Below are 26,930 nucleotides of genomic sequence, written 5' to 3'. Positions count from 1 at the left end.
GAAGAAACACAGAAATTGCATCCGAATTTAATACAAAAGGCACAATGCCGACTTAAGTTCTGGAGGACTGACACTCTAACTTTCTATGATTTGAACCTCTCCTGTGAGTCCAGTTTTAGATTCCGATGCTTCACTTCAGGTTTACTATATCCCTGGGACCTTCTTATTGACGATGAAACATTGAAATTGCATCCGAATTTAATACAAATGACACAATGTCGATTTAAGTACAAGAGGACTGACACACTAACTTTCTATGATTTGAACCTTTCCTGCGAGTCCAGTTTTAGATTCCGAGGCTGCACCTCCGGTATACTGTATACCTTGGACCATCTTATTAACGATGAAACACAGAAATTGCAGCCGAATTTAATACAAAAGGCACAATGCCGACTTAAGTAGAAGAGGACTGACACTCTAACTTTCTATGATTTGTACCTCTCCTGTGAGTCCAGTTTTAGATTCCGATGCTTCACTTCAGGTTTACCGTATTCCTTGGACCTTCTTATTGACGATGAAATACAGAAATTGCATCCGAATTTAATACAAAAGGCACAATGCCGCCTACAGTACAAGAGGACTGACACTCTAACTTTCTATGGTTTGAACCGCTCCTGTGAGTCCTGTTTGAGATTCCGATGCTTCACTGCAGGTTTACTGTATCCTTGGGACCTTCTTATTGACGAAGAAACACAGAAATTGCATCCGAATTTAATGCAAAAGGCACAATGCCGACTTAGGTACAGGAGGACTGACACTGTAACTTTCTATGGTTTGAACCTCTCCTGTGAGTCCAGTTTTAGATTGCGATGTTTCACTTCAGGTTTACTATATCCCTGGGACCTTCTTATTGACGATGAAACACTGAAATTGCATCCGAATTTAATACAAATGGCACAATGCCGACTTATGTACAAGAGGACTGACACTCTAACTTTCTATGATTTGAACCTATCCTGTGAGTCCAGTTTTAGATACCGATTCATCACTTCATGTTTAGTTTATACCTTGGACCTTCATATTGACGATGAAACACAGAAATTGCATCCGAATTTAATACAAAAGGCACAATGCCGACTTAAGTACTGGAGGTTTGACACTCTAACTTTCTACGTTTTGAACCTCTCCTGTGAGTCCAGTTTTAGATTCCGATGCTTCACCTCAGGTTTACTGTATCTCTTGGACCTTCTTATTGACAATGAAACACAGAAATTGCATCTGAATTTAATACAAAAAGCACAATGCCGACTTAAGTACAAGAGGACTGGCACTCTAATTTTCTGTGATTTGAACCTATCCTGTGAGTCCAGTTTTAGATTCCGATGCTTCACTGCACGTTTACTGTATCCCTGGGACCTTCTTATTGACGATGAAACACAGAAACTGCATCCGGAATTAATACAAATGGCACAATGCCGACTTAAGTACAAGAGGACTGACACTCTAACTTTCTATGATTTGAACCTCTCCTGTGAGTCCAATTTTTGATTCCGATGCGTCACTTCAGGTTTACTGTATCCCTGGGACCATCTTATTGACGATGAAACACAGAAATTGCATCCGAATTTAATACAAAAGGCACAATGCCGACTTAAGTCCAAGAGGACTGACACTTCAAATTTCTATGATTCGAACCTCTCCTTTGAGTACAGTTTTAGATTCCGATGCTTCACTTCATTTTTACTGTATACCTTGCACCTTCTTGTTGACGATGAAACACAGAAATTGCATCCGAATTTAATACAAAAGGCACAATGCCGATTTAAGTACAAGAGGACTGGCACTTTAACTTTCTGTGTATTGAACCTCTCCTGTGAGTCCAGTTTTAGATTCCGATGCTTCACTTCAGATTTACTGTATACCTTGGATATTCTTATTGACGATGAAACACAGAAATTGCATCCGAATTTAATACAAATGGCACAATGCCGACTTATGTACAGGAGGACTGATACTCTAACTTTCTATGATTTGAACCTCTCCTGTGAGTCCTGTTTTAGTTCCCGGTGCTTCACTTCAGGTTTACTATATCACTGGGACCTTCGTATTGACGATGAAACGCAGAAATTGCATCCAAATTTAGTACAAATGGCACAATGCCGACTTAAGTACAAGAGGACTCACACACTAACATTCTATGATTTGAACCTATCCTGTGAGTCCAGTTTTAGATACCGGTGCTTCACTTTGGGTTTAGTGTATCCCTTGGACCTTCTTATTGACGATGAAACACAGAAATTCCATCCGAATTTAATACAAAAGCCACAATGCCGACTTAAGTACAAGAGGACTGACACTCTAACTTTCTATGATTTGAACCTCTCCTGAGAGTCCAGTTTTAGATTCAGGTGCTTCACTTTAGGTTCACTGTATCCCTGGGACCTTCTTATTGACGATAAAACACAGAAATTGCATCCGAACTTAATACAAAAGGCACAATGCCGACTTAAGTACAAGAGGACTGACACTCTAACATTCTATGGTTTGAACCTCTCCTGTGAGTCCAGTTTTAGATTCCGATGCTTCAATTCAGGTTTACTGTATCCCTGGGACCTTCTTATTGACGATGAAACACAGAAATAGCATCCGAATTTAATACAAAAGGCACAATGCCGACTTAAGTACAAGAGGACTGACACACTAACTTTCTATGATTTGAACCTATCCTGTGAGTTTAGTTGTAGATTCCGATGCTTCACTTCAGGTTTAATATATCCCTGGGACCATCTTATTGACAATGAAACACAGAAATTGCATCCGAATTTAATACAAAGGGCACAATGCCGACTTAAGTACAGGAGGACTGACACTCTAACTTTCTATGTTTTGAACCTCTCCTGTGAGTCCAGTTTTAGATTCCGATGTTTCACTTCAGGTTTACTGTATCACTTGGACCTTCTTATTGACAATAAAACACAGAAATTGCATCTGAATTTAATACAAAAGGCACAATGCCGACATAAGTACAAGAGGACTGGCACTCTAACTTACTGTGATTTGAAACCATCCTGTGAGTCCAGTTTTAGATACCGATGCTTCACTTCAGTTTTAGTGTATCCCTTGGATCTTCTTATTGACGATGAAACACAGAAATTGCATCCGAATGTAATACAAAAGGCACAATGCCGACTACAGTACAAGAGGACTGACACTCCAACTTTAAATGGTTTGAAACGCTCCTGTGAGTCCTGTTTGAGATTCTTCAGGTTAACTGTATACCTTGGACCTTCTTAATGACGACGAAACACAGAAATTGCATCCGAATTTAATACAAATGGCACAATGCCGACTTAAGTATAAGAGGACTGACACTCTAACTTTGTATGTTTTGAACCTCTCCGGTGAGTCCAGTTTTAGATTCCGATGCCTCACTTCAGGTTTACTGTATCCCTTGGACCTTCTTATTGACGATGAAGAACAGAAATTCCATCCGAAATTAATACAAAAGGCACAATGCCTACTTAGGTACAGGAGGACTAACACTTTAACAGTCTATGTTTTGAACAACTCCTGTGGGTTCAGTTTTAGATTCCGATGCTGCGCATAAGGTTTACTGTATACCTTGGATCATCTTATTGACGATGAAACACAGAAATAGCATCCAAATTTAATACACAAGGCACAATGCCGACTTAAGTAGAAGAGGACTGACACTCTAACTTTCTATGATTTGAACCTCTCCTGTGAGTCCAGTTTTAGATTCCGATGCTCTACTTCAGGTTTACTGTATCCCTGGGACCTTCTTATTGACAATGAAACACAGAAATTGCATCCGAATTTAATACAAAAGGCACAATGCCGACTTAAGTACAGGTGGACTGACACCCTAACTTTCTATGATTTGAACCTCTCCTGCGAGTCCAGTTTTAGTTTCCGAGGCTGCACTTCAGGTTTACTGTATACCTTGGACCATCCTATTGATGATGAAACAAAGAAATTGCACCCGAATTTAATACAAAAGGCACTGTGCCGACTTAAGTAGAAGAGGACTGACAATCTAACTTTCTATTATTTGTACCTCTCCTGTGAGTCCAGTTTTAGATTCCGATGCTTCACTTTAGGTTTACAGTACCCCTTGGACCTTCTTATTGACGATGAAACACAGAAATTGCATCCGAATTTAATACAAAAGGCACAATGCCGACTTCAGTACAAGAGGACTGACACTCTAACTTTCTATGGTTTGAACCTCTCCTGTGAGTCCTGTTTCAGATGACGATGCTTCACTTCAGGTTAACTGTATCCCTTGGACCTTCTTATTGACGACGAAACACAGAAATTGCATCCGAATATAATACAAATGGCACAATGCCGACTTAAGTATAAGACGACTGACACTCTAACTTTCTATGTTTTGAACCTCTCCTGTGGGTCCAGTTTTAGATTCCGATGCTTCACTTCAGGTTTACTGTATCCCTGGGACCTTCTTATTGACGATGAAACACAGAAATTGCATCCGAGTTTAATACAAAAGGCACAATGCCTACTTAAGTACAAGAGGACTGACACTCTAACTTTCTATGATTTGAACCTATCCTGTGTGTCCAGTTATAGTTTCCGATCCTTCACTTCAGGTTTACTATATCCCTGGGACCATCTTATTGACAATGAAACACAGAAATTGCATCCGAATTTAATACAAAGGGTACAATGCCGACTTAAGTACAGGAGGACTGACACTCTAACATTCTAAGCTTTGAACCTCTCCTGTGAGTCCAGTTTTAGATTCCGATGCTTCACTTCAGGTTTACTGTATCTCTTGGACCTTCTTATTGACAATGAAACACAGAAATTGCATCCGAATTTAATGCAAAAGGCACAATGCCGACTTAAGTACGAGAGGACTGACACTCTAACTTTCTGTGATTTGAATCTCTCCTGTGAGTCCAGTTCTAGTTTCCGATGCTTCACTTCAGATTTACTGTATACCTTGGACCTTCTTATTGACGATGAAACACAGAAATTGCATCTGAATTTAATACAAAAGGCACAATGCAGACTTAATTACAAGAGGACTGACACTCTAACTTTCTATGATTTGAACCTATCCTGTGAGTCCAGTTTTAGATTCCGATGCTTCACTTCAGGTTTACTGTGTCTCTTGGACCTTCTTATTGACAATGAAACACAGAAATTGCATCTGAATTTAATACAAAAGGGACAATGCCGACTTAAGTACAAGAGGACTGACACACTAACTTTCTATGATTTGAACCTATCCTGTGAGTTTAGTTGTAGATTCCGATGCTTCACTTCAGGTTTAATATATCCCTGGGACCATCTTATTGACAATGAAACACAGAAATTGCATCCGAATTTAATACAAAGGGCACAATGCCGACTTAAGTACAGGAGGACTGACACTCTAACTTTCTATGTTTTGAACCTCTCCTGTGAGTCCAGTTTTAGATTCCGATGTTTCACTTCAGGTTTACTGTATCACTTGGACCTTCTTATTGACAATAAAACACAGAAATTGCATCTGAATTTAATACAAAAGGCACAATGCCGACATAAGTACAAGAGGACTTGCACTCTAACTTACTGTGATTTGAAACCATCCTGTGAGTCCAGTTTTAGATACCGATGCTTCACTTCAGTTTTAGTGTATCCCTTGGATCTTCTTATTGACGATGAAACACAGAAATTGCATCCGAATGTAATACAAAAGGCACAATGCCGACTACAGTACAAGAGGACTGACACTCCAACTTTAAATGGTTTGAACCGCTCCTGTGAGTCCTGTTTGAGATTCTTCAGGTTAACTGTATACCTTGGACCTTCTTAATGACGACGAAACACAGAAATTGCATCCGAATTTAATACAAATGGCACAATGCCGACTTAAGTATAAGAGGACTGACACTCTAACTTTGTATGTTTTGAACCTCTCCTGTGAGTCCAGTTTTAGATTCCGATGCCTCACTTCAGGTTTACTGTATCCCTTGGACCTTCTTATTGACGATGAAGAACAGAAATTCCATCCGAAATTAATACAAAAGGCACAATGCCTACTTAGGTACAGGAGGACTAACACTTTAACAGTCTATGTTTTGAACAACTCCTGTGGGTTCAGTTTTAGATTCCGATGCTGCGCATAAGGTTTACTGTATACCTTGGATCATCTTATTGACGATGAAACACAGAAATAGCATCCAAATTTAATACACAAGGCACAATGCCGACTTAAGTAGAAGAGGACTGACACTCTAACTTTCTATGATTTGAACCTCTCCTGTGAGTCCAGTTTTAGATTCCGATGCTCTACTTCAGGTTTACTGTATCCCTGGGACCTTCTTATTGACAATGAAACACAGAAATTGCATCCGAATTTAATACAAAAGGCACAATGCCGACTTAAGTACAGGTGGACTGACACCCTAACTTTCTATGATTTGAACCTCTCCTGCGAGTCCAGTTTTAGTTTCCGAGGCTGCACTTCAGGTTTACTGTATACCTTGGACCATCCTATTGATGATGAAACAAAGAAATTGCACCCGAATTTAATACAAAAGGCACTGTGCCGACTTAAGTAGAAGAGGACTGACAATCTAACTTTCTATTATTTGTACCTCTCCTGTGAGTCCAGTTTTAGATTCCGATGCTTCACTTTAGGTTTACCGTACCCCTTGGACCTTCTTATTGACGATGAAACACAGAAATTGCATCCGAATTTAATACAAAAGGCACAATGCCGACTTCAGTACAAGAGGACTGACACTCTAACTTTCTATGGTTTGAACCTCTCCTGTGAGTCCTGTTTCAGATGACGATGCTTCACTTCAGGTTAACTGTATCCCTTGGACCTTCTTATTGACGACGAAACACAGAAATTGCATCCGAATATAATACAAATGGCACAATGCCGACTTAAGTATAAGACGACTGACACTCTAACTTTCTATGTTTTGAACCTCTCCTGTGGGTCCAGTTTTAGATTCCGATGCTTCACTTCAGGTTTACTGTATCCCTGGGACCTTCTTATTGACGATGAAACACAGAAATTGCATCCGAGTTTAATACAAAAGGCACAATGCCTACTTAAGTACAAGAGGACTGACACTCTAACTTTCTATGATTTGAACCTATCCTGTGTGTCCAGTTATAGCTTCCGATCCTTCACTTCAGGTTTACTATATCCCTGGGACCATCGTATTGACAATGAAACACAGAAATTGCATCCGAATTTAATACAAAGGGTACAATGCCGACTTAAGTACAGGAGGACTGACACTCTAACTTTCTAAGCTTTGAACCTCTCCTGTGAGTCCAGTTTTAGATTCCGATGCTTCACTTCAGGTTTACTGTATCTCTTGGACCTTCTTATTGACAATGAAACACAGAAATTGCATCCGAATTTAATGCAAAAGGCACAATGCCGACTTAAGTACGAGAGGACTGACACTCTAACTTTCTGTGATTTGAATCTCTCCTGTGAGTCCAGTTCTAGTTTCCGATGCTTCACTTCAGATATACTGTATACCTTGGACCTTCTTATTGACGATGAAACACAGAAATTGCATCTGAATTTAATACAAAAGGCACAATGCAGACTTAATTACAAGAGGACTGACACTCTAACTTTCTATGATTTGAACCTATCCTGTGAGTCCAGTTTTAGATTCCGATCCTTCACTTCAGGTTTACTGTGTCTCTTGGACCTTCTTATTGACAATGAAACACAGAAATTGCATCTGAATTTAATACAAAAGGGACAATGCCGACTTAAGTACAAGAGGACTGACACTCTAACTTTCTATGATTTGAACCTCTCCTGTGAGTCCAATTTTAGATTCCGATGCATCGCTTCAGGTTTACTGTATCCCTGGGACCTTCTTATTGACGATGAAACACAGAAATTGCATCCGAATTTAATACAAAAGGCACATTGCCGACTTAAGTACCAGAGGACTGACACTCTAAATTTCTATGATTCGAACCTCTCCTTTGAGTACAGTTTTAGATTCCGATGCTTAACTTCAGATTTACTGTATACCTTGGACCTTCTTATTGACGATGAAACACAGAAATTGCATCCGAAATTAATACAAAAGGCACAATGCCGACAACAGTACAAGAGGACTGACACTCTAACTTTGTATGGTTTGAACCTCTCCGGTGAGTCCTGTTTGAGATTCCGATGCTTCCCTTCAGGTTAACTGTATCCCTTGGACCTTCTTATTGACAACGAAACACAGAAATTGCATGCGAATTTAATACAAATGGCACAATGCCGACTTAAGTATAAGAGGACTGACACTCTAACTTTGTATGTTTTGAACCTCTCCTGTGAGTCCAGTTTTAGATTCCGATGCCTCACATCAGGTTTACTGTATCCCTTGGACCTTCTTATTGACGATGAAGAACAGAAATTCCATCCGATATTAATACAAAAGGCACAATGATTACTTAGGTACAGGAGGACTGACACTCTAACTTTCTATGCCCTGAACCTCTCCTGTGAGTCCAGTTTTAGATTCCGATGCTTCACTTCAGGTTTACTGTATCTCTTGGAACTTCTTATTGACAATGAAACACAGAAATTGCATCTGAATTTAATACAAAATGCACAATGCCGACTTAAGTACAAGAGGACTGGCACTCTAATTTTCTGTGATTTGAACCTATCCTGTGAGTCCAGTTTTAGGTTCCGATGCTTCACTGCAGGTTTACTGTATCCCTGGGACCTTCTTGTTGACGATGAAACACAGAAACTGCATCCGGAATTAATACAAATGGCACAATGCTGACTTAAGTACAAGAGGACTGACACTCTAACTTTCTATGATTTGAACCTCTCCTGTGAGTCCAATTTTTGATCCCGATGCATTACTTCAGGTTTACTGTATCCCTGGGATCATCTTATTGACGATGAAACACAGAAATTGCATCCGAATTTAATACAAAAAGCACAATGCCGACTTAAGTACAAGAGGACTGACACTCTAAATTTCTATGATTCGAACCTCTCCTTTGAGTACAGTTTTAGATTCCGATGCTTCACTTCATTTTTACTGTATACCTTGCACCTTCTTATTGACGATGAAACACAGAAATTGCGTCCGAATTTAATACAAAAGGCACAATGCCGACTTAAGTACAAGAGGACTGACACTTTAACTTTCTGTGTATTGAACCTCTCCTGTGAGTCCAGTTGTAGATTCCGATGCTTCACTTCAGATTTACTGTATACCTTGGACCTTCTTATTGACGATGAAACACAGAAATTGCATCCGAATATAATACAAATGGCACAATGCCGACTTATGTACAGGAGGACTGACACTCTAACTTTCTATGATTTGAACCTCTCCTGTGAGTCCTCTTTTAGATCCCGGTGCTTCACTTCAGGTTTTCTGTATCTCTTGGACCTTCTTATTGACAATGAAACACAGAAATTGCATCCGAATTTAATACAAAAGGCACAATGCCGACTTAAGTCCAAGAGGACTGACAATCTAACTTTCTATGATTCGAACCTCTCCTGTGAGTCCAGTTTTAGATTCCGATGCTTCACTTCAGGTTTAGTGTATCCCTGGATCCTTCTTATTGACGATGCAACACAGAAATTGCATCCGAATTTAATACAAATGGCACAATGCCGACTTAAGTACTAGAGGACTGACACTCTAACTTTCTATGATTCGAACCTCTCCTGTGAGTCCAGTTTTAGTTTCTGATGCTTCACTTCAGATTTACTGTATACCTTGGACCTTCTTATTGACGATGAAACACAGAAATTGCATCTGAATTTAATACAAAAGGCACAATGCAGACTTAAGTTCAGGAGTACTGACACTCTAACTTTCTATGATTTGAACCTCTCCTGTGAGTCCAGTTTTAGATTCCGATGCTTCACTTCAGGTTTACTATATCCCTGGGACCTTCTTATTGACGATGAAACACTGACATTGCTTCGGAATTTAATACAAATGACACAATGCCGACATAAGTACAAGAGGACTGACACTCTAACTTTCTATGATTTGAACCTTTCCTGCGAGTCCAGTTTTAGATTCCGAGGCTCCACTTCAGGTATACTGTATACCTTGGACCATCATATTGACGATGAAAAACAGAATTTGCACCTGAATTTAATACACAAGGCACAATGCCGACTTAAGTAGAAGAGGACTGACACTCTAACTTTCTATGATTTGAACCTCTCCTGTGAGTCCAGTTTTAGATTCCGATGCTCTACTTCAGGTTTACTGTATCCCTGGGACCTTCTTATTGACAATGAAACACAGAAATTGCATCCGAATTTAATACAAAAGGCACAATGCCGACTTAAGTACAGGTGGACTGACACCCTAACTTTCTATGATTTGAACCTCTCCTGCGAGTCCAGTTTTAGTTTCCGAGGCTGCACTTCAGGTTTACTGTATACCTTGGACCATCTTATTGATGATGAAACAAAGAAATTGCACCCGAATTTAATACAAAAGGCACTGTGCCGACTTAAGTAGAAGAGGACTGACAATCTAACTTTCTATTATTTGTACCTCTCCTGTGAGTCCAGTTTTAGATTCCGATGCTTCACTTTAGGTTTACCGTACCCCTTGGACCTTCTTATTGACGATGAAACACAGAAATTGCATCCGAATTTAATACAAAAGGCACAATGCCGACTTCAGTACAAGAGGACTGACACTCTAACTTTCTATGGTTTGAACCTCTCCTGTGAGTCCTGTTTCAGATGACGATGCTTCACTTCAGGTTAACTGTATCCCTTGGACCTTCTTATTGACGACGAAACACAGAAATTGCATCCGAATATAATACAAATGGCACAATGCCGACTTAAGTATAAGACGACTGACACTCTAACTTTCTATGTTTTGAACCTCTCCTGTGGGTCCAGTTTTAGATTCCGATGCTTCACTTCAGGTTTACCGTATTCCTTGGACCTTCTTATTGACGATGAAATACAGAAATTGCATCCGAATTTAATACAAAAGGCACAATGCCGCCTACAGTACAAGAGGACTGACACTCTAACTTTCTATGGTTTGAACCGCTCCTGTGAGTCCTGTTTGAGATTCCGATGCTTCACTTCAGGTTTACTGTATCCCTGGGACCTTCTTATTGACGATGTAACACAGAAATTGCATCCGAGTTTAATACAAAAGGCACAATGCCTACTTAAGTACAAGAGGACTGACACTCTAACTTTCTATGATTTGAACCTATCCTGTGTGTCCAGTTATAGTTTCCGATCCTTCACTTCAGGTTTACTATATCCCTGGGACCATCTTATTGACAATGAAACACAGAAATTGCATCCGAATTTAATACAAAGGGTACAATGCCGACTTAAGTACAGGAGGACTGACACTCTAACTTTCTAAGCTTTGAACCTCTCCTGTGAGTCCAGTTTTAGATTCCGATGCTTCACTTCAGGTTTACTGTATCTCTTGGACCTTCTTATTGACAATGAAACACAGAAATTGCATCCGAATTTAATGCAAAAGGCACAATGCCGACTTAAGTACGAGAGGACTGACACTCTAACTTTCTGTGATTTGAATCTCTCCTGTGAGTCCAGTTCTAGTTTCCGATGCTTCACTTCAGATTTACTGTATACCTTGGACCTTCTTATTGACGATGAAACACAGAAATTGCATCTGAATTTAATACAAAAGGCACAATGCAGACTTAAGTACAAGAGGACTGACACTCTAACTTTCTATGATTTGAACCTATCCTGTGAGTCCAGTTTTAGATTCCGATGCTTCACTTCAGGTTTACTGTGTCTCTTGGACCTTCTTATTGACAATGAAACACAGAAATTGCATCTGAATTTAATACAAAAGGGACAATGCCGACTTAAGTACAAGAGGACTGACACACTAACTTTCTATGATTTGAACCTTTCCTGCGAGTCCAGTTTTAGATTCCGAGGCTGCACCTCCGGTATACTGTATACCTTGGACCATCTTATTAACGATGAAACACAGAAATTGCAGCCGAATTTAATACAAAAGGCACAATGCCGACTTAAGTAGAAGAGGACTGACACTCTAACTTTCTATGATTTGTACCTCTCCTGTGAGTCCAGTTTTAGATTCCGATGCTTCACTTCAGGTTTACCGTATTCCTTGGACCTTCTTATTGACGATGAAATACAGAAATTGCATCCGAATTTAATACAAAAGGCACAATGCCGCCTACAGTACAAGAGGACTGACACTCTAACTTTCTATGGTTTGAACCGCTCCTGTGAGTCCTGTTTGAGATTCCGATGCTTCACTGCAGGTTTACTGTATCCTTGGGACCTTCTTATTGACGAAGAAACACAGAAATTGCATCCGAATTTAATGCAAAAGGCACAATGCCGACTTAGGTACAGGAGGACTGACACTGTAACTTTCTATGGTTTGAACCTCTCCTGTGAGTCCAGTTTTAGATTGCGATGTTTCACTTCAGGTTTACTATATCCCTGGGACCTTCTTATTGACGATGAAACACTGAAATTGCATCCGAATTTAATACAAATGGCACAATGCCGACTTATGTACAAGAGGACTGACACTCTAACTTTCTATGATTTGAACCTATCCTGTGAGTCCAGTTTTAGATACCGATTCATCACTTCATGTTTAGTTTATACCTTGGACCTTCATATTGACGATGAAACACAGAAATTGCATCCGAATTTAATACAAAAGGCACAATGCCGACTTAAGTACTGGAGGTTTGACACTCTAACTTTCTACGTTTTGAACCTCTCCTGTGAGTCCAGTTTTAGATTCCGATGCTTCACCTCAGGTTTACTGTATCTCTTGGACCTTCTTATTGACAATGAAACACAGAAATTGCATCTGAATTTAATACAAAAAGCACAATGCCGACTTAAGTACAAGAGGACTGGCACTCTAATTTTCTGTGATTTGAACCTATCCTGTGAGTCCAGTTTTAGATTCCGATGCTTCACTGCACGTTTACTGTATCCCTGGGACCTTCTTATTGACGATGAAACACAGAAACTGCATCCGGAATTAATACAAATGGCACAATGCCGACTTAAGTACAAGAGGACTGACACTCTAACTTTCTATGATTTGAACCTCTCCTGTGAGTCCAATTTTTGATTCCGATGCGTCACTTCAGGTTTACTGTATCCCTGGGACCATCTTATTGACGATGAAACACAGAAATTGCATCCGAATTTAATACAAAAGGCACAATGCCGACTTAAGTCCAAGAGGACTGACACTTCAAATTTCTATGATTCGAACCTCTCCTTTGAGTACAGTTTTAGATTCCGATGCTTCACTTCATTTTTACTGTATACCTTGCACCTTCTTGTTGACGATGAAACACAGAAATTGCATCCGAATTTAATACAAAAGGCACAATGCCGATTTAAGTACAAGAGGACTGGCACTTTAACTTTCTGTGTATTGAACCTCTCCTGTGAGTCCAGTTTTAGATTCCGATGCTTCACTTCAGATTTACTGTATACCTTGGATATTCTTATTGACGATGAAACACAGAAATTGCATCCGAATTTAATACAAATGGCACAATGCCGACTTATGTACAGGAGGACTGATACTCTAACTTTCTATGATTTGAACCTCTCCTGTGAGTCCTGTTTTAGTTCCCGGTGCTTCACTTCAGGTTTACTATATCACTGGGACCTTCGTATTGACGATGAAACGCAGAAATTGCATCCAAATTTAGTACAAATGGCACAATGCCGACTTAAGTACAAGAGGACTCACACACTAACATTCTATGATTTGAACCTATCCTGTGAGTCCAGTTTTAGATACCGGTGCTTCACTTTGGGTTTAGTGTATCCCTTGGACCTTCTTATTGACGATGAAACACAGAAATTCCATCCGAATTTAATACAAAAGGCACAATGCCGACTTAAGTACAAGAGGACTGACACTCTAACTTTCTATGATTTGAACCTCTCCTGAGAGTCCAGTTTTAGATTCAGGTGCTTCACTTTAGGTTCACTGTATCCCTGGGACCTTCTTATTGACGATAAAACACAGAAATTGCATCCGAACTTAATACAAAAGGCACAATGCCGACTTAAGTACAAGAGGACTGACACTCTAACATTCTATGGTTTGAACCTCTCCTGTGAGTCCAGTTTTAGATTCCGATGCTTCAATTCAGGTTTACTGTATCCCTGGGACCTTCTTATTGACGATGAAACACAGAAATAGCATCCGAATTTAATACAAAAGGCACAATGCCGACTTAAGTACAAGAGGACTGACACACTAACTTTCTATGATTTGAACCTATCCTGTGAGTTTAGTTGTAGATTCCGATGCTTCACTTCAGGTTTAATATATCCCTGGGACCATCTTATTGACAATGAAACACAGAAATTGCATCCGAATTTAATACAAAGGGCACAATGCCGACTTAAGTACAGGAGGACTGACACTCTAACTTTCTATGTTTTGAACCTCTCCTGTGAGTCCAGTTTTAGATTCCGATGTTTCACTTCAGGTTTACTGTATCACTTGGACCTTCTTATTGACAATAAAACACAGAAATTGCATCTGAATTTAATACAAAAGGCACAATGCCGACATAAGTACAAGAGGACTGGCACTCTAACTTACTGTGATTTGAAACCATCCTGTGAGTCCAGTTTTAGATACCGATGCTTCACTTCAGTTTTAGTGTATCCCTTGGATCTTCTTATTGACGATGAAACACAGAAATTGCATCCGAATGTAATACAAAAGGCACAATGCCGACTACAGTACAAGAGGACTGACACTCCAACTTTAAATGGTTTGAAACGCTCCTGTGAGTCCTGTTTGAGATTCTTCAGGTTAACTGTATACCTTGGACCTTCTTAATGACGACGAAACACAGAAATTGCATCCGAATTTAATACAAATGGCACAATGCCGACTTAAGTATAAGAGGACTGACACTCTAACTTTGTATGTTTTGAACCTCTCCGGTGAGTCCAGTTTTAGATTCCGATGCCTCACTTCAGGTTTACTGTATCCCTTGGACCTTCTTATTGACGATGAAGAAAGAAATTCCATCCGAAATTAATACAAAAGGCACAATGCCTACTTAGGTACAGGAGGACTAACACTTTAACAGTCTATGTTTTGAACAACTCCTGTGGGTTCAGTTTTAGATTCCGATGCTGCGCATAAGGTTTACTGTATACCTTGGATCATCTTATTGACGATGAAACACAGAAATAGCATCCAAATTTAATACACAAGGCACAATGCCGACTTAAGTAGAAGAGGACTGACACTCTAACTTTCTATGATTTGAACCTCTCCTGTGAGTCCAGTTTTAGATTCCGATGCTCTACTTCAGGTTTACTGTATCCCTGGGACCTTCTTATTGACAATGAAACACAGAAATTGCATCCGAATTTAATACAAAAGGCACAATGCCGACTTAAGTACAGGTGGACTGACACCCTAACTTTCTATGATTTGAACCTCTCCTGCGAGTCCAGTTTTAGTTTCCGAGGCTGCACTTCAGGTTTACTGTATACCTTGGACCATCCTATTGATGATGAAACAAAGAAATTGCACCCGAATTTAATACAAAAGGCACTGTGCCGACTTAAGTAGAAGAGGACTGACAATCTAACTTTCTATTATTTGTACCTCTCCTGTGAGTCCAGTTTTAGATTCCGATGCTTCACTTTAGGTTTACCGTACCCCTTGGACCTTCTTATTGACGATGAAACACAGAAATTGCATCCGAATTTAATACAAAAGGCACAATGCCGACTTCAGTACAAGAGGACTGACACTCTAACTTTCTATGGTTTGAACCTCTCCTGTGAGTCCTGTTTCAGATGACGATGCTTCACTTCAGGTTAACTGTATCCCTTGGACCTTCTTATTGACGACGAAACACAGAAATTGCATCCGAATATAATACAAATGGCACAATGCCGACTTAAGTATAAGACGACTGACACTCTAACTTTCTATGTTTTGAACCTCTCCTGTGGGTCCAGTTTTAGATTCCGATGCTTCACTTCAGGTTTACTGTATCCCTGGGACCTTCTTATTGACGATGAAACACAGAAATTGCATCCGAGTTTAATACAAAAGGCACAATGCCTACTTAAGTACAAGAGGACTGACACTCTAACTTTCTATGATTTGAACCTATCCTGTGTGTCCAGTTATAGTTTCCGATCCTTCACTTCAGGTTTACTATATCCCTGGGACCATCTTATTGACAATGAAACACAGAAATTGCATCCGAATTTAATACAAAGGGTACAATGCCGACTTAAGTACAGGAGGACTGACACTCTAACATTCTAAGCTTTGAACCTCTCCTGTGAGTCCAGTTTTAGATTCCGATGCTTCACTTCAGGTTTACTGTATCTCTTGGACCTTCTTATTGACAATGAAACACAGAAATTGCATCCGAATTTAATGCAAAAGGCACAATGCCGACTTAAGTACGAGAGGACTGACACTCTAACTTTCTGTGATTTGAATCTCTCCTGTGAGTCCAGTTCTAGTTTCCGATGCTTCACTTCAGATTTACTGTATACCTTGGACCTTCTTATTGACGATGAAACACAGAAATTGCATCTGAATTTAATACAAAAGGCACAATGCAGACTTAATTACAAGAGGACTGACACTCTAACTTTCTATGATTTGAACCTATCCTGTGAGTCCAGTTTTAGATTCCGATGCTTCACTTCAGGTTTACTGTGTCTCTTGGACCTTCTTATTGACAATGAAACACAGAAATTGCATCTGAATTTAATACAAAAGGGACAATGCCGACTTAAGTACAAGAGGACTGACACACTAACTTTCTATGATTTGAACCTATCCTGTGAGTTTAGTTGTAGATTCCGATGCTTCACTTCAGGTTTAATATATCCCTGGGACCATCTTATTGACAATGAAACACAGAAATTGCATCCGAATTTAATACAAAGGGCACAATGCCGACTTAAGTACAGGAGGACTGACACTCTAACTTTCTATGTTTTGAACCTCTCCTGTGAGTCCAGTTTTAGATTCCGATGTTTCACTTCAGGTTTACTGTATCACTTGGACCTTCTTATTGACAATAAAACACAGAAATTGCATCTGAATTTAATACAAAAGGCACAATGCCGACATAAGTACAAGAGGACTTGCACTCTAACTTACTGTGATTTGAAACCATCCTGTGAGTCCAGTTTTAGATACCGATGCTTCACTTCAGTTTTAGTGTATCCCTTGGATCTTCTTATTGACGATGAAACACAGAAATTGCATCCGAATGTAATACAAAAGGCACAATGCCGACTACAGTACAAGAGGACTGACACTCCAACTTTAAATGGTTTGAACCGCTCCTGTGAGTCCTGTTTGAGATTCTTCAGGTTAACTGTATACCTTGGACCTTCTTAATGACGACGAAACACAGAAATTGCATCCGAATTTAATACAAATGGCACAATGCCGACTTAAGTATAAGAGGACTGACACTCTAACTTTGTATGTTTTGAACCTCTCCTGTGAGTCCAGTTTTAGATTCCGATGCCTCACTTCAGGTTTACTGTATCCCTTGGACCTTCTTATTGACGATGAAGAACAGAAATTCCATCCGAAATTAATACAAAAGGCACAATGCCTACTTAGGTACAGGAGGACTAACACTTTAACAGTCTATGTTTTGAACAACTCCTGTGGGTTCAGTTTTAGATTCCGATGCTGCGCATAAGGTTTACTGTATACCTTGGATCATCTTATTGACGATGAAACACAGAAATAGCATCCAAATTTAATACACAAGGCACAATGCCGACTTAAGTAGAAGAGGACTGACACTCTAACTTTCTATGATTTGAACCTCTCCTGTGAGTCCAGTTTTAGATTCCGATGCTCTACTTCAGGTTTACTGTATCCCTGGGACCTTCTTATTGACAATGAAACACAGAAATTGCATCCGAATTTAATACAAAAGGCACAATGCCGACTTAAGTACAGGTGGACTGACACCCTAACTTTCTATGATTTGAACCTCTCCTGCGAGTCCAGTTTTAGTTTCCGAGGCTGCACTTCAGGTTTACTGTATACCTTGGACCATCCTATTGATGATGAAACAAAGAAATTGCACCCGAATTTAATACAAAAGGCACTGTGCCGACTTAAGTAGAAGAGGACTGACAATCTAACTTTCTATTATTTGTACCTCTCCTGTGAGTCCAGTTTTAGATTCCGATGCTTCACTTTAGGTTTACCGTACCCCTTGGACCTTCTTATTGACGATGAAACACAGAAATTGCATGCGAATTTAATACAAAAGGCACAATGCCGACTTCAGTACAAGAGGACTGACACTCTAACTTTCTATGGTTTGAACCTCTCCTGTGAGTCCTGTTTCAGATGACGATGCTTCACTTCAGGTTAACTGTATCCCTTGGACCTTCTTATTGACGACGAAACACAGAAATTGCATCCGAATATAATACAAATGGCACAATGCCGACTTAAGTATAAGACGACTGACACTCTAACTTTCTATGTTTTGAACCTCTCCTGTGGGTCCAGTTTTAGATTCCGATGCTTCACTTCAGGTTTACTGTATCCCTGGGACCTTCTTATTGACGATGAAACACAGAAATTGCATCCGAGTTTAATACAAAAGGCACAATGCCTACTTAAGTACAAGAGGACTGACACTCTAACTTTCTATGATTCGAACCTATCCTGTGTGTCCAGTTATAGCTTCCGATCCTTCACTTCAGGTTTACTATATCCCTGGGACCATCGTATTGACAATGAAACACAGAAATTGCATCCGAATTTAATACAAAGGGTACAATGCCGACTTAAGTACAGGAGGACTGACACTCTAACTTTCTAAGCTTTGAACCTCTCCTGTGAGTCCAGTTTTAGATTCCGATGCTTCACTTCAGGTTTACTGTATCTCTTGGACCTTCTTATTGACAATGAAACACAGAAATTGCATCCGAATTTAATGCAAAAGGCACAATGCCGACTTAAGTACGAGAGGACTGACACTCTAACTTTCTGTGATTTGAATCTCTCCTGTGAGTCCAGTTCTAGTTTCCGATGCTTCACTTCAGATATACTGTATACCTTGGACCTTCTTATTGACGATGAAACACAGAAATTGCATCTGAATTTAATACAAAAGGCACAATGCAGACTTAATTACAAGAGGACTGACACTCTAACTTTCTATGATTTGAACCTATCCTGTGAGTCCAGTTTTAGATTCCGATCCTTCACTTCAGGTTTACTGTGTCTCTTGGACCTTCTTATTGACAATGAAACACAGAAATTGCATCTGAATTTAATACAAAAGGGACAATGCCGACTTAAGTACAAGAGGACTGACACTCTAACTTTCTATGATTTGAACCTCTCCTGTGAGTCCAATTTTAGATTCCGATGCATCGCTTCAGGTTTACTGTATCCCTGGGACCTTCTTATTGACGATGAAACACAGAAATTGCATCCGAATTTAATACAAAAGGCACATTGCCGACTTAAGTACCAGAGGACTGACACTCTAAATTTCTATGATTCGAACCTCTCCTTTGAGTACAGTTTTAGATTCCGATGCTTAACTTCAGATTTACTGTATACCTTGGACCTTCTTATTGACGATGAAACACAGAAATTGCATCCGAAATTAATACAAAAGGCACAATGCCGACAACAGTACAAGAGGACTGACACTCTAACTTTGTATGGTTTGAACCTCTCCGGTGAGTCCTGTTTGAGATTCCGATGCTTCCCTTCAGGTTAACTGTATCCCTTGGACCTTCTTATTGACAACGAAACACAGAAATTGCATGCGAATTTAATACAAATGGCACAATGCCGACTTAAGTATAAGAGGACTGACACTCTAACTTTGTATGTTTTGAACCTCTCCTGTGAGTCCAGTTTTAGATTCCGATGCCTCACATCAGGTTTACTGTATCCCTTGGACCTTCTTATTGACGATGAAGAACAGAAATTCCATCCGATATTAATACAAAAGGCACAATGATTACTTAGGTACAGGAGGACTGACACTCTAACTTTCTATGCCCTGAACCTCTCCTGTGAGTCCAGTTTTAGATTCCGATGCTTCACTTCAGGTTTACTGTATCTCTTGGAACTTCTTATTGACAATGAAACACAGAAATTGCATCTGAATTTAATACAAAATGCACAATGCCGACTTAAGTACAAGAGGACTGGCACTCTAATTTTCTGTGATTTGAACCTATCCTGTGAGTCCAGTTTTAGGTTCCGATGCTTCACTGCAGGTTTACTGTATCCCTGGGACCTTCTTGTTGACGATGAAACACAGAAACTGCATCCGGAATTAATACAAATGGCACAATGCTGACTTAAGTACAAGAGGACTGACACTCTAACTTTCTATGATTTGAACCTCTCCTGTGAGTCCAATTTTTGATCCCGATGCATTACTTCAGGTTTACTGTATCCCTGGGATCATCTTATTGACGATGAAACACAGAAATTGCATCCGAATTTAATACAAAAAGCACAATGCCGACTTAAGTACAAGAGGACTGACACTCTAAATTTCTATGATTCGAACCTCTCCTTTGAGTACAGTTTTAGATTCCGATGCTTCACTTCATTTTTACTGTATACCTTGCACCTTCTTATTGACGATGAAACACAGAAATTGCGTCCGAATTTAATACAAAAGGCACAATGCCGACTTAAGTACAAGAGGACTGACACTTTAACTTTCTGTGTATTGAACCTCTCCTGTGAGTCCAGTTGTAGATTCCGATGCTTCACTTCAGATTTACTGTATACCTTGGACCTTCTTATTGACGATGAAACACAGAAATTGCATCCGAATATAATACAAATGGCACAATGCCGACTTATGTACAGGAGGACTGACACTCTAACTTTCTATGATTTGAACCTCTCCTGTGAGTCCTCTTTTAGATCCCGGTGCTTCACTTCAGGTTTTCTGTATCTCTTGGACCTTCTTATTGACAATGAAACACAGAAATTGCATCCGAATTTAATACAAAAGGCACAATGCCGACTTAAGTCCAAGAGGACTGACAATCTAACTTTCTATGATTCGAACCTCTCCTGTGAGTCCAGTTTTAGATTCCGATGCTTCACTTCAGGTTTAGTGTATCCCTGGATCCTTCTTATTGACGATGCAACACAGAAATTGCATCCGAATTTAATACAAATGGCACAATGCCGACTTAAGTACTAGAGGACTGACACTCTAACTTTCTATGATTCGAACCTCTCCTGTGAGTCCAGTTTTAGTTTCTGATGCTTCACTTCAGATTTACTGTATACCTTGGACCTTCTTATTGACGATGAAACACAGAAATTGCATCTGAATTTAATACAAAAGGCACAATGCAGACTTAAGTTCAGGAGTACTGACACTCTAACTTTCTATGATTTGAACCTCTCCTGTGAGTCCAGTTTTAGATTCCGATGCTTCACTTCAGGTTTACTATATCCCTGGGACCTTCTTATTGACGATGAAACACTGACATTGCTTCGGAATTTAATACAAATGACACAATGCCGACATAAGTACAAGAGGACTGACACTCTAACTTTCTATGATTTGAACCTTTCCTGCGAGTCCAGTTTTAGATTCCGAGGCTCCACTTCAGGTATACTGTATACCTTGGACCATCATATTGACGATGAAAAACAGAATTTGCACCTGAATTTAATACACAAGGCACAATGCCGACTTAAGTAGAAGAGGACTGACACTCTAACTTTCTATGATTTGAACCTCTCCTGTGAGTCCAGTTTTAGATTCCGATGCTCTACTTCAGGTTTACTGTATCCCTGGGACCTTCTTATTGACAATGAAACACAGAAATTGCATCCGAATTTAATACAAAAGGCACAATGCCGACTTAAGTACAGGTGGACTGACACCCTAACTTTCTATGATTTGAACCTCTCCTGCGAGTCCAGTTTTAGTTTCCGAGGCTGCACTTCAGGATTACTGTATACCTTGGACCATCTTATTGATGATGAAACAAAGAAATTGCACCCGAATTTAATACAAAAGGCACTGTGCCGACTTAAGTAGAAGAGGACTGACAATCTAACTTTCTATTATTTGTACCTCTCCTGTGAGTCCAGTTTTAGATTCCGATGCTTCACTTTAGGTTTACCGTACCCCTTGGACCTTCTTATTGACGATGAAACACAGAAATTGCATCCGAATTTAATACAAAAGGCACAATGCCGACTTCAGTACAAGAGGACTGACACTCTAACTTTCTATGGTTTGAACCTCTCCTGTGAGTCCTGTTTCAGATGACGATGCTTCACTTCAGGTTAACTGTATCCCTTGGACCTTCTTATTGACGACGAAACACAGAAATTGCATCCGAATATAATACAAATGGCACAATGCCGACTTAAGTATAAGACGACTGACACTCTAACTTTCTATGTTTTGAACCTCTCCTGTGGGTCCAGTTTTAGATTCCGATGCTTCACTTCAGGTTTACTGTATCCCTGGGACCTTCTTATTGACGATGTAACACAGAAATTGCATCCGAGTTTAATACAAAAGGCACAATGCCTACTTAAGTACAAGAGGACTGACACTCTAACTTTCTATGATTTGAACCTATCCTGTGTGTCCAGTTATAGTTTCCGATCCTTCACTTCAGGTTTACTATATCCCTGGGACCATCTTATTGACAATGAAACACAGAAATTGCATCCGAATTTAATACAAAGGGTACAATGCCGACTTAAGTACAGGAGGACTGACACTCTAACTTTCTAAGCTTTGAACCTCTCCTGTGAGTCCAGTTTTAGATTCCGATGCTTCACTTCAGGTTTACTGTATCTCTTGGACCTTCTTATTGACAATGAAACACAGAAATTGCATCCGAATTTAATGCAAAAGGCACAATGCCGACTTAAGTACGAGAGGACTGACACTCTAACTTTCTGTGATTTGAATCTCTCCTGTGAGTCCAGTTCTAGTTTCCGATGCTTCACTTCAGATTTACTGTATACCTTGGACCTTCTTATTGACGATGAAACACAGAAATTGCATCTGAATTTAATACAAAAGGCACAATGCAGACTTAAGTACAAGAGGACTGACACTCTAACTTTCTATGATTTGAACCTATCCTGTGAGTCCAGTTTTAGATTCCGATGCTTCACTTCAGGTTTACTGTGTCTCTTGGACCTTCTTATTGACAATGAAACACAGAAATTGCATCTGAATTTAATACAAAAGGGACAATGCCGACTTAAGTACAAGAGGACTGACACTCTAACTTTCTATGATTTGAACCTCTCCTGTGAGTCCAATTTTAGATTCCGATGCATCGCTTCAGGTTTACTGTATCCCTGGGACCTTCTTATTGACGATGAAACACAGAAATTGCATCCGAATTTAATACAAAAGGCACAATGCCGACTTAAGTACAAGAGGACTGACATTCTAAATTTCTATGATTCGAACCTCTCCTTTGAGTACAGTTTTAGATTCCGATGCTTCACTTCAGATTTACTGTATACCTTGGACCTTCTTATTGACGATGAAACACAGAAATTGCATCCGAAATTAATACAAAAGGCACAATGCCGACAACAGTACAAGAGGACTGACACTCTAACTTTGTATGGTTTGAACCTCTCCAGTGAGTCCTGTTTGAGATGACGATGCTTCACTTCAGGTTAACTGTATCCCTTGGACCTTCTTATTGACGACGAAACACAGAAATTGCATCCGAATATAATACAAATGGCACAATGCCGACTTAAGTATAACAGGACTGACATTCTAACTTTCTATGTTTTGAACCTCTCCTGTGAGTCCAGTTTTAGGTTCCGATGCTTCACTTCAGGTTTACTGTATCCCTTGGACCTTCTTATTGACGATGAAGAACAGAAATTCCATTCGAAATTAATACAAAAGGCACAATGCCGACTTAGGTACAGGAGGACTGACACTCTAACTTTCTATGATTTGAACAACTCCTGTGGGTTCAGTTTTAGATTCCGATGCTGCACTTCAGGTTTACTGTATTCCTTGGACGTTCTTATTGACGATGAAACACAGAAATTGCCTCCGAATTTAATACAAATATCAAAATGCCGACTTAAGTACAAGAGGACTGACACTCTAACTTTCAATGATTTGAACCTATCCTGTGAGTCCAGTTTCAGATACCGATGCTTCACTTCAGGTTTAGTGTATCCCTTGGACCTTCTTATTGACGATGAATCACAGAAATTGCATCCGAATTCAATACAAAAGGCACAATGCCGACTTAAGTACAAGAGGACTGACACTCTAAATTTCTATGATTTCAACCTCTCCTGTGAGTCCAGTTTTAGATTCCGATGCTTCACTTCAGGTTTACTGTATCCCTGTGACCTTCTTATTGACGATGAAACACAGAAATTGCATCTGAGTTTAATACAAAAGGCACAATGCCGACTTAAGTACAAGAGGACTGACACTCTAACTTTCTATGTTTTGAACCTCTCCTGTGAGTCCAGTTTTAGATTCCGATGCTTCACTTCAGGTTTACTGTATCTCTTGGACCTTCTTATTGACAATGAAACACAGAAATTGCATCTGAATTTAATACAAAAGGAACAATGCCGACTTAAGTACAAGTGGACTGGCACTCTAATTTTCTGTGATTTGAACCTATCCTGTGAGTCCCGTTTTAGATTCAGATGCTTCACTGCAGGTTTACTGTATCCCTGGGACCTTCTTATTGACGATGAAACACAGCAACTGCATCCGGAATTAATACAAATGGCACAATGCCGACTTAAGTACAAGAGGACTGACACTCTAACTTTCTTTGATTTGAACCTCTCCTGTGAGTCCAATTTTAGATTCCGATGCATCACTTCAGGTTTACTGTATCCCTGGGACCTTCTTATTGACGATGAAACACAGAAATTGCACCCGAATTTAATACAAAAGGCACAATGCCGACTTAAGTACATGAGGATTGACACTCTAACTTTCTATGATTTGAACCTTTCCTGCGAGTCCAGTTTTAGTTTCCGAGGCTGCACTTCAGGTTTACTGTATACCTTGGACCATCTTATTGATGATGAAACACAGAAATTGCACCCGAATTTAATACAAAAGGCACAATGTTGACTTAAGTAGAAGAGGACTGACACTCTAACATTCTATGATTTGTACCTCTCCTGTGAGTCCAATTTCAGATTCCGATGCTTCACTTTAGGTTTACCGTACCCCTTGGACCTTCTTATTGACGATGAAACACAGAAATTGCATCCGAATTTAATACAAAAGGCGCAATGCCGACTTCAGTACAAGAGGACTGACACTCTAACTTTCTATGGTTTGCACCTCTCCAGTGAGTCCTGTTTGAGATGACAATGCTTCACTTCAGGTTAACTGTATCCCTTGGACCTTCTTATTGACGACGAAACACAGAAATTGCATCCGAATATAATACAAATGGCACAATGCCGACTTAAGTATAAGAGGACTGACATTCTAACTTTCTATGTTTTGAACCTCTCCTGTGAGTCCAGTTTTAGGTTCCGATGCTTCACTTCAGGTTTACTGTATCCCTTGGACCTTCTTATTGACGATGAAGAACAGAAATTCCATTTGAAATTAATACAAAAGGCACAATGCCGACTTAGGTACAGGAGGACTGACACTCTAACTTTTTATGTTTTGAACCTCTCCTGTGAGTCTAGTTTTAGATTCCGATGCTTCACTTCAGGTTTACTGTATCTCTTGGACCTTCTTATTGACAATGAAACACAGATATTGCATCTGAATTTAATACAAAAGGCACAATGCCGACTTAAGTACAAGAGGACTGGCACTCTAATTTTCTGTGATTTGAACCTATCCTGTGAGTCCCGTTTTAGATTCAGATGCTTCACTGCAGGTTTACTGTATCCCTTGGACCTTCTTATTGACGATGAAACACAGCAACTGCATCCGGAATTAATACAAATGGCACAATGCCGACTTAAGTACAAGAGGACTGACACTCTAACTTTCTTTGATTTGAACCTCTCCTGTGAGTCCAATTTTAGATTCCGATGCATCACTTCAGGTTTACTGTATCCCTGGGACCTTCTTATTGACGATGAAACACAGAAATTGAACCCGAATTTAATACAAAAGGCACAATGCCGACTTAAGTACATGAGGACTGACACTCTAACTTTCTATGATTCGAACCTCGCCTTTGAGTACAGTTTTAGATTCCGATGCTTCACTTCAGGTTTACTGTATACCTTGCACCTTCTTATTGACGATGAAACACAGAAATTGCATCCGAATTTAATACAAAAGGCACAATGCCGACTTGAGTACAAGTGGACTGACACTTTAACTTTCTGTGTATTGAACCTCTCCTGTGACTCCAGTTTTAGATTCCGATGCTTCACTTCAGATTTACTGTATACCTTGGACCTTGTTATTGACGATGAAACGCAGAAATTGCATCCGAATTTAATACAAAAGGCACAATGCCGACTTATGTACAGGAGGACTGACACTCTAACTTTCTATGATTTGAACCTCCCCTGTGAGTCCTGTTTTAGATTCCGGTGCTTCACTTCAGGTTTACTATATCCCTGGGACCATCTTATTGACAATGAAACACAGAAATTGCATCCGAATTTAATACAAAGGGCACAATGCCGACTTAAGTACAGGAGGACTGACACTCTAATTTTCTATGATTTGAACATCTCCTGTGAGTCCAGTTTTAGATTCCGATGCTTCACTTCAGGTTTACTATATCCCTGGGAACTTCTTATTGACGATGAAACACAGAAATTGCATCCGAATTTAATTCAAATGGCACAATGCCGACTTAAGTACTAGAGGACTGACACTCTAACTTCCTATGATTCGAACCTCTCCTGTGAGTCCAGTTTTAGTTTCCGATG

Source organism: Schistocerca americana, chromosome 2 (genome assembly GCF_021461395.2).
Source record: "Schistocerca americana isolate TAMUIC-IGC-003095 chromosome 2, iqSchAmer2.1, whole genome shotgun sequence".
Classification (NCBI taxonomy): domain Eukaryota; kingdom Metazoa; phylum Arthropoda; class Insecta; order Orthoptera; family Acrididae; genus Schistocerca; species Schistocerca americana.
Note: the sequence above shows the minus strand (reverse complement) of the source record.